This window comes from Capricornis sumatraensis, chromosome 17 (genome assembly GCF_032405125.1).
Source record: "Capricornis sumatraensis isolate serow.1 chromosome 17, serow.2, whole genome shotgun sequence".
NCBI classification, from domain to species: Eukaryota; Metazoa; Chordata; class Mammalia; order Artiodactyla; family Bovidae; genus Capricornis; species Capricornis sumatraensis.
The window spans coordinates 79,437,209-79,447,181 of NC_091085.1; positions in this window are offsets into that span (position 1 = coordinate 79,437,209).

Genomic DNA, 9,973 nt, shown 5'->3' on the forward strand with positions numbered 1-9,973 from the left:
CCAGTTCCCTCTCCGGGGCGTGCGGGCTCTGACCCAGGCTCCCTGCTTCCTGCCAGGCCTGGCAGAACTGCGGGCCCTGAGCCCACAGGGGAGGACCAGGGAGGGAAGGGAAAGTACCGAGAAGCAGGCATGACCAGCTCTCAGACCTCCCAGGCCCTCCGATGACCATGGCACCCGCCAGCTCACCCCAGCCCCGCGGCCCCCGCGCAGGCCCAGCTCAGAGGTGGACGCTGGGGCCCGGAGAGCATGGGAGGCCCCTCTGTGGCCACAGGAATGGCCTGGCGGGTCCAGGGCGCCAGCGTGCAGGGAGTGGAAAGCTGCCCCGCGGCCGCTGGGTGCCCCCGCAGGGTCAGATGAGCTGCTTACACGCCCAGGTTGTGCCGGCCGCAAGGACGGAGCCTAGGGAGCGGGGTCAGCCCTGGGCTCGGCTTGTACCAGCGCGGCTGGGCTGGGGGCATGGGCACACCTCAGAGAACCCCCCATGCCCGTGACAGATGGGCAGCCCCACGGCCCCACGAGGGAAGAGGCCAGCAGGGCCCCAGAGCTGGCCTTTGCCTGCCCAGCGCCTGTCAAACCAACGACACAGCAACCAGCTGAATTACCAGGACAGTGGTTGGCACGGGTCATGGGCCACTGCAGTCCATGTGTTTTTAAGCTAGACCGAGAAGCTGTGACGATGCCTCCCCCGGCAGATTCCGGGGAGTGGTAGGTGCCAGGCTTGCCTCTCTGCTGGCCCGGGGGGGCCTGGGGGCTGGGGGTGTGTGCCCCGTGGGACCGCGGTGACCTTCGCCCTACTGCCTGGCCAGCGCCTTTCCTGCCCCCCTCCACCAGTGAGGGCCTCGCACTGCCCACCAGGCACACCCCTTCCCAGACCCGGACCCCAGCGTCCTGAGTCCTGGGTGCAGGTTGCTCACGGGGAGGGGGGTGTCTAGCAGGAAGACAGGGACAGACGCACTGTCCAGAGCCCATCTCGCCTGTCCCAGGGCAGGTGACCAGGCTGAGCCCCCCCCGGGAGGAGCCCGGGGTGGGTGCAGAGATGGAAGGGCAGGAAGCAGGCGGAAGGGAGTGCAGGGGAGCAGTGAGGGGAGCACGGGGGAGCGGTGAGGGGAGCACGGGGAGCGATGAGGGGAGCACGGGGAGCGATGAGGGGAGCACTGAGGGGAGCACGGGGAGCAGTGAGCAAAGCATGGGAGCACGGGGAGCGATGAGGGGAGCACGGGGAGCAGTGAGGGGAGCATGGGGAGGAGTGAGGGGCACACGGGAGCACGAAGAGCGGTGAGGGGAGCACAGGGAGCAGTGAGGCGAGCACGGGGGAGCGATGAAGGGAGCACGAGGAGCGACGAGGGGAGCACTGAGGGGAGAACGAGGAGCAGTGAGCAAAGCACGGGAGCACGGGGAGCAGTGAGGGGAGCACGGGGAGCAGTGAGGGGACACGAGGATGCTGCAGGGGGGCAGGGGTGTGAGTGGGTCCGCAGGCGGCAGTTTGGGGAGGAAGGGAGGCTGGCCGTGGCATGGGGCGGGGCGTGCAGCCGGGGGCCTGAGTGGGTGGGCAGGGGTGAGGCGGACACCCCCCCGGGGGCTCCCAGCCGGCCGAGATAGCACTGTGGCCAGCACTTGCTCCCCCAGGAGGGCGTGGGTGCCCAGAAGGACTGGCGGGGGGCTGACCGTCCCTGAAACCGTGCCTGCGCTCGGGCGTCCGTCTTTGTGCTGAGCCAGCCACTCCTCCTCCTCACAGGCCCGGCCAAACCCGGCTCCAGAAATCAAATTGTGGGGACAGAGTCCAGTCTGGGCTGAGGAATTAAAGGAATTTCCGATGGGTCAGGCCGGCGGGGAGGCGGGTGGCAGGCCGGAGCTCCAGGGCCCTCCCCTCGCAGGCCCTTTGCTGGCGCGCTCCCCAGTGCCCCGACCTCCGACCTCCGCGAGGGAAGGACAGGGCTCTGCTTCCTCACTGGCCCCTCCCCCTGGGCGCGAGGGGAGTGGGCCGCAGCCCACCGCCTGGGAGGGCGCCGTGTTGCCCTGGCCCCGCGAGGCCCTGCCTTCACCTCGCCGCCCTGCGGGCATCAGAGGGCGCCCTCAGCCCTGGGGAAAGCTGCACCCCGCCCGTCACAGCGAGGCCTGCGGGGTCACCCGGAGCTGGTGCAGGGCTGGGGGCAGGTCTGGGCGGGAAGAGACTGTCCTCGGCCATAAGGCCGTGGAAGAAACTGCAGAGGAAGGACCGGCTCGCCTTCGCGAGAAAGAAGGGTTTCTGAGCATCCAGAGCAAGCGCCTCGGGCCGAGGCTGTCCTCGGTGGAGCGAGTGCTCAGATGGGAGCCGCTGGGCCGCACGCCCACCACCGCAGAAGCCAGGCAGGCTCGTGGGACACGCCATCGCCCTGCACTGTTGCGTGCTTCCAACTTTCCACGATAGGCAGTAGGAAAAAACCAACAAAACCGAGATACTATGGACACGCAGGAACCCAGGGTTCACAACGTCTAGAAGACAAGTGACCCTCTCCATCTACACGGTGCCTGGAGGAGCCTGCAGGAACCAACACCCAGCCCAGGAGTGAAAAGGGCACCTTCCAGGGGTGCTAGGCTTCCCTGGTGGCTCAGCTGGTAAAGAATCCGCCTGCAATGCAGACCCCGGACGATCTCTGGGTTAGGAGGATCCCCTGGACAAGGGAAAGGCCTGGAGAATTCCAGGGATTGCATATAGTCCATGGGGTCACAAAGAGTCGGACATGACTGAGTGACTTTCACTAGACCCTACTAGACCAGGTGTGTGGCCCAGCGACGGTGTGCGCAGGGTGAGTGTGGAAACAGTCACACGTGCGCACATTAGCACATACACATGGGAAGAAGGGCACGTTGGCTGTGGTGGGGCTCTGGGTGGAGCGGTGCACGGACCACTGGCGTAGGAAGGAGGCAGGTAAGAGCTGGGAAGGCGGGTGCCCCTCCCCACAGCAGCCTGCTAGGTGAGGGTGGGGCTGGAAACACACCCCAGGGGCCCCGAGGGAAGCAGCCGGGTCTTCAGGGAGCTGGACGTCAGGCTGGACATCAGCTTTGCCCAGCAGAGGAGGCTCCCCGCTGTCACCTGGGCCAGACGCCACGGGGGTGAGAGGTGGACACAGATAGCCCTTCGGTGACCTCCTGCCCCCAGGCCGTCCCCGTGAATACCCAGGAGCACCCACTGGCCGCACAGAGGATGGCCTCTGGGCAGGGGCAATTCCTGAGGGGTTCCTGCCCCACACGGAGGGGGTGCCCGGGGCCTGGGCAGCGCTGGTCAGCCGCAGGAGAGGGGGCTGCTGGACGGGCAGTCCGGGAGGACCGGAGGATGTGAGGGGCAGTCGCAGAAGGCCTGGGGGCAGGCTAAGGCAGGAATGCTTGCCGGGGCATGTGGAGCCTGAGGCCCGGCATCCAACAGCCTAGGGCTGGGCCCAGGGCTGGGGCCCAGGGGAGGCCAGGTGGCCGCAGGCTGCACACGGCAGGGACAGGCCTGGCCCTGGCCAGAGGGTGGGTGAGCATGCCAGCTGCTGGGATGGGAGGCCTGGGCCACAGGGAGCCCCCGTCAGACTCAAGAAGGGTCTTGGTCTGAGATTCCTGCCGGGGCTGGTTACAGACACGTGCTCTGAGTCACGGGGCCTTGCCGCTCTGGGGAGACCCGGCGGACGGCTGCCCCCCGCCTCTGCCCCAGACTCTGGCTGTGTCACAGCCCGAGGGCAAAGCCCGACAGGCTCTGAGGTGGGGCTGGGCACCGAGGACCCCCCCACCATGGTGTCTGCAGCAGCCAGTCCAGGGCCGCCCCAAGGGAGGGCAGGGCAGGGAGGCATGGGGCTGGCGGGCACACTGCTCTCTGCGCCAGCGGCCCACCCGCTCCAGCCCAGCCACGAAAGGGGAACCCACGGTGGGCTATGTGGGGGAGTGGCCTGTTGTCTGCACTGCCTCCCCCAGGGTCCCCCTGGGAGGTGGCTCCGCCACCCCCATTCTACCCTCTGAGAACCCCTCTGCACTGTGCTCTGGGGTGGACACCGGGCCGAGGCATTCCTAAGAGGGAACCAAACCGGGGGGTCCCGCTGGCCCCCAGGCCTGGAAGCCCAGCTCCTGCCCAGCAGCCAAGAGGTCACTGAGCCTTCGAGGAGAACAGCGAGCCACAGCTGGGCAGCTGTCTGTCCAGGCCGAGGGCTGTGGCCCGCGTGCACCGGTGCCCTCTGCCTGGAACACCCCTCCCCCCCAAGACGTAGGACCCCTTCTTCCCAGGCCCCCTCTGTCACCATGGCAACGCCCAAGCTTCCCCAAGAGGGACAGAGGCTCTTTGTGGAAGCACAAAGTCCCTTTGAGGGGCTTCAGCCCCGGGGAGCCTGTGGCCAGCGAGTCTCTGGGGCACACGGTTGGGCCTGTCAGCCCAGCCCCCGCCCTGAGGCTGCAGAGCCAAGGAAGCCGGAGAGTCTGGTGGTTTGGGATGCCACTCCCAGCACCGCCTGCCCACACAAGGGTCCCTGGGGTGAGCCCCTGTCCTCAGAGGGGGCTCCCTGCGGGGGCCTGAGGACTTCCCACGGCCTCCCTGCCTTTGACAGGAGCCCTACTCTTCTTGGATAAGGGGAGGAGGCGGAGGCAGCATGGAAGCCCCCTGCCAGACAGGAAGTCGGGTTCAGGACGCGGTGGGCGGCGGCTGGGACGGTGCAGGTCTGGGGCCAGGCTGGCCCTGTCCCCCGTCCCACCCCACCTTCACCTGCCTGCCCTGAGGACGTGCAGCTGGGCCAGCCGGGTGGCCTGGGGCAGGCCTGCTGCAGCCAGGACCTCAGGACAGACTGCGGCAGGAGGGGCCCTTGCCGGGGGGGAGATGGGGCCCCGGGGGTGGTGTGGGCCCAGTGTGGAGCCCCCCAGCGTGTTACTTGGTCCCTACTGCCCCCCATCCCCGTGGGCCCCGGGCACTGCTGACCAGGCACTTGGCAGTGCCCCGTGTGCCGGGCACCCTGCCCGGCAGCCCTCCCTGGGTGACCTCAGTCTGACCCCTGTAGCTTTGCTCACTCGGCGCCGGAGCAGGGGCCTCGGCCTCGGGGGCAGCACGGGGCTGTGCTAGTCCGGGAGGGCCGGTTCTCTACGGGCAGACCCACACGGAGCAGGGGCGCGGGCTGCCAAGGGGCGGCCCTCACGGTCAGGGGCGGGGGCTCCTCACCCGCCTGGCCGGCTGCCCCGCCAGCATTCCTGGGAGCTGCTGACTCTTCTGGGCTCCCGGACGGGCTCGCACGGACCAGCCGTCCGGCTGTCAGCAGTCCTGGGCCCTCCCCCAACCAGGCCCAGCCCAGGGCCTCGCAGGCCTGTGGCTCAGCTTCGAGGAGGTTCCCTGGGAAGCACGAGAGTGGGAAACTGGTCACCCATCCCCTTGGTGGGGAATAACGGGGGCCCTGCAGACACAGAGCCCACAGCCTGGGGGGTGACGGTGTCAGGAAGACCCTCCAGTGGCTGTGGGCAGAGGCAGGGCGGCTGGGTCACCCGGGCCTGAATGAGCAGGTGACCAAGCAAAGCTTGCCCGGGGAAGGGGGCCCCGGGCCCCTCCAGCCTCGCCCCCAGCCCACAGCATCTAAGGGCCCCGCTGGTTTGCCCTTGCCCATGGTCCCGTGTGGCCCCCAGCTGGCACCGGCCCCTCCCGGAGGCCCCGGGACCCCCACCTCCTCCCAGAAGCTGAGCCAGATGCCAGTTGCTCTGCTCCAGACTGCCCTTCCCCCTACCCCACCACCCCGCGGGGAGCCAGACTGGTGCCCGAAGCCCAGGGGTGCCCATGGCAACAGGTCCAGACACCAGCAGCCTCCAGCCAACATCACAGTCTCATATTTTACATGCAAACGCCCCAGCAGGGGCAGGGGCTTCACCCCACCCCACCCAGTGCAGACTTGGCCCCCACACCCTCCCCCGCCCCTCCTCAGTGCCCCTGCCTGACTCCCCGACCCCTCCATCCTGTGAGACCGAAGGGGGCGTGTGCCCCGGCCCCACCGGCAGGACGTGGATCGCTGTGGCAGGCTGGCTGGCAGTTTGCGGGCCTCCTTGGACCCACCCGCGGGCACACACCTGCAGCCACCCACAAGGTCACGCGCACACACACCCATCCGCGCCGTGCAGCTGTGAGCCCACCAAGTTGGCTCGAGTGGCCTTGCCTGCCCTGGGCAATGGGTGGTGGGTGGTCTCTGACATCCGTGTGCTGAGGGAGGCAAGAGTTTGGCTCCTGGAGGGTCGAGCAGACCCGTGAGGCCTGGCCTGCAGCGCCCAGCTTTGGTCCACACCGGAGGTCCCTGTGACGGGAGGGGGTGTGTGGCTGGGCCAGGACCCTGGACAGAAGCCCTAGGGTGGCAGAGACCCCAGCGCCCAGGTGGCAGAGACCCCAGCGCCCGGGCCGCCTGCTGCCCCAGGGCCCTGGAGAGCTGCAGTTAACTGGCACAAGCCTAAGAGAGCTGCTGATGTGTGTCCTTGAGAGGTGGAAGAGGACCTTGATCTGATGAACTGGGAACAAACTTTAAGAAGGACTGATCGTGGACCCTGCAGGGATTTGAAGAAAAGCACAGTGGAGGCTTGGCGGCCGGGACACTGTCAAGGCCACAGACACAGGCCAGAGGCGGGCCGGCCGAACCACGTAAAGCAGCCCAGAGCCGGCGGGACAGAGGGCGGGAGCGTGAGGCCGGGGCGCCGGGCCACTGCCGCTGGCACGGGGGTCCCCGAGAGACCCCAGATCTGGCCAGGAGCCACCCCACACAGCGGCCTCCAGCAGGGCTGCAGGGTCACAGCGGGCCTGAGCTGTCAGCCCAGGAGGAAGCCGGGAAGGCTGTGCTCACGCCAGGCTGGGCCTGCATGGCTCACCTTCCCCGGGCTCTGTGCCCCGGGCGCCGGGCCACCCCAGGGAGCACCGAGGCGTCCACGGTGCCACCAGGCGGTCTGGGATGTTGGCTCAGCCTCCCACGGCCCACCCACCCTTTCTGCAGACAGACGCTCCTGTACGGCGAGGACCGGCTGGCAGCTCTGCAAACCGGGCGCCTCCCTTTCTCCCTTCTCGTGGCATCCCGACATCCCGAGGGTCAACCCAGCTCTGGACATTCTAAGGCAGCGTCAGGCAGACTCCCCACTGTCGGGCCGATGTGCCGCCCAGGCCCCTCAGCCTGCACACTCGGCCCCATCCACGGCCGCGGGGCGCCAGGCCCTCCCTGCAGGGCACGAGCAGGCGGAGGCCCCAGAGGACGGGCTGCCAGCCGGCTCCCAGTCTCGTTATCTCGCAAAACGCAGAGAGCAGCAAGTACATTCAGATGAATGAATGGCCTAATTAGGATTTCACGGAGAGTGAAAACATTTTGAAAAGAGAAAGTTTAAGTAAAGGCATGTTTGAAATACCAAAGTCATCAATTGCAAACGTCAACCTGGCAGTGTGTGCCGGAAGGGTAGGGGGGCGTGGGGGCCTCGCCCCACCTGACAACAGGCGGCCCTCCCCAGATCGGAGCACAGGACCGAAGTCGGGGTGGAGCTGACGACTCGGGGTGCCCCGCGGAGCGTCCTGCCCAGCCGGGCCAGGGCACAGGTTCAGGGCCTGGGGAAGGAAGCTGACAGGCTGGCCCAGAACACCCGGGGAACAGGCAGGAGTTGACGAGGCTGGCGTGGCCCCACCCCGAGCAGAGACGCAAGCAGGCAGGTGTGGGTGCTGCTGGTGCTGCGTCCACTGGAGGTCACAAGCGTGCCAAGCCCACGCCTGGAGGGGGCCCACACACTCCCTGCAGGCCACCAGGAGCGAGAGAGCCTCGGGGCACCGCCCAGGCCCGCCCAGCCGCGGGCAGCCGCATGCTCAGAGGCGGGACGCCACAAAGGGGGCCCGCAACACTCTGGGGGCTTCCAAGAGGCTTCCCCACAGCAGGGACCTGTTCTCGGTCACCACGGGGGCTCAGACAGGCTGGAGGCTCAGGGAGGCCAGAGTGGGGCCCGCGCGCACAGGGCCCGCGCGGCAGGGGCCCCCCGACAGCGTGGACCGGCCCGCACCTGCGGGGCCAGCTCGAGGCCGCCCGGGACTGTCCCACACAGAGGCTGGTTGGCCCGAGTGTCCAACGAGGACCCGGGGGTCCTGTTTCCAGTCTCCGCTGACAGGACATGTCGGCCAGGTAATGGTTCAGATATGACTGTGTCAACCAAGCTCAGCCCTTGTCCCCCATCTGCATCAACACAGACTCTAGGTGGGTGAAATCTCGGGCGTGGATGCCGACCTGGAAACACCGGTGGGGTGGACGAACGTGTGCTCGCCCAGGCATGCTCAGAGGACACATGTGGGACATGGAACCATCGGAAGAAGACTTCCATAGCTTCCGCGTAGAACATGCAAAGTTTGAAACTTTCTCAGACAGAAAGTCACCAACCACAGGCAAACATTGAAAGGCTGTAAAAAGCCCTCAGTGGCCAACGCGCACGGCCCTGACCCCAAGAGGCCCCACAGCCTGGATGCGGGTCGAGCCTCCTCATCCCGACTCAGCAGGCCCCGCACGGCCCCGCAGCCTGGCCACTGAGACCCTGGGCTGGTGTTCTCAGAGTCCGCCACCCTCCGCGAGTCCATCGGCACGGCAAACGGACTGCCCGGCCACGCGGGCCCGGGGCCCCCTCCGCCTCCGTCCCCACCTCCCTCCCCGGACGCCGCGCCCTGTGCCCCTGGAGCTGTCACCACAGAGCAGGGCCGGCGCACGCCGCGCACAGCTCCTCCCCCCTCTGACCGTGGCCCCGCTGGCCAAAGCCTCCCACGGCGCCCGGGCCTGTGGCCCGTCACTCCTGGTGGCTCCAGCCTCTCTGGTTCTGTGGGAGCGGCCCCGAGCAGGATCAGAGCTGGCGGCCTGTGCAACACATGGGCACCGACCGGCCGGACGTCCACGTCAGGGCAGCACAGACCTGCCCGGCTGATGTCCTGGTGGGTTGTCCCCAACGCAGGGGCGTCCCACAAGCCAGTATCTGTGGTCCACGCCCAGCCCGTTGGTGAATTCAAGCAGGGCTGGCAGGAAGCCTCACGTCCAGCCCTGTCCAGCTTGGGGCGCTGTGCCCACCTGGGCTGAGGCTGACCAGAGGCGTGCACACACACACTCAGGCCACAGTCCGTCCTTCTGTTGACCACAAGCTGCCCTGCCTTCTACCCGTGTGAGGACGGAACGTCCCCGGGGAGGTCAGGACATCCAGACACCCATCGGTGGGCTCTTTGTCCAGAGGGCACCTGCTGAGGCCCATCTGTGGGGCTGAGTCCCTACTGGACAGGGTCAGACCCCGGCTGGTCATCCCTGGTCATCCCAGCCCAGGGGCATCCTATGGCGCGCCGACAGGGGCCCGCCCCACAGGACCCTGAGCACATTCTCGTGCCCTCTCGCACTGGGTCTGTCGCGTCCACACTTAGCATTGGCTGCCTGGGTGTTTCTTTCGCTTCTTTCTGACTATCCTTCAAAACCTGGAGCATAAGAGTTGTAAGCAGATAACCGCTCCGGCTTCCCGAGGCTGCTGTGCTATGCTCCCACACCAGGGCCAGAGCAGGGGTCCACGACCCACCTTCCCCAAGTCCCCTGAGGCTGGCCCCGTCCGCATGCCTCCTAGGGAGGCAGCGAGCCTCCCAGGCCCAGACCGAGGACCTTGCAGCTGCCTGTCTCAGTCAGGGTGCTGGGGACGCCTCCCCTCCACCTGTGTCAGGCCTGGGGATGCCTCCCCTCTGCTTGCAGCTAGGCCTGGCGACACTGCTGAGAAACGGAAAGCAGGGTGGTTCAACAGGCGCTAGCCCCCCCGGGGACCACAGTGATGGGAGATCTCCCCCCCGCTCTGCAGTGCCACCCAAGTGGTCTCAAGCCTCCATCCAAACTTTCCTTGTGGACATGGCTCATTCTGGGGCCCGAGGGTGCGGCCTTCTGCCTCCTGGCAGCCCCTTCAACAAGGGGAAGGGCTTCCAGTTGGGGCAGGATCGTGATGGGAGAGCAGGAGGCTAGGGCCAGAGCTAAGAAAGAAGGCG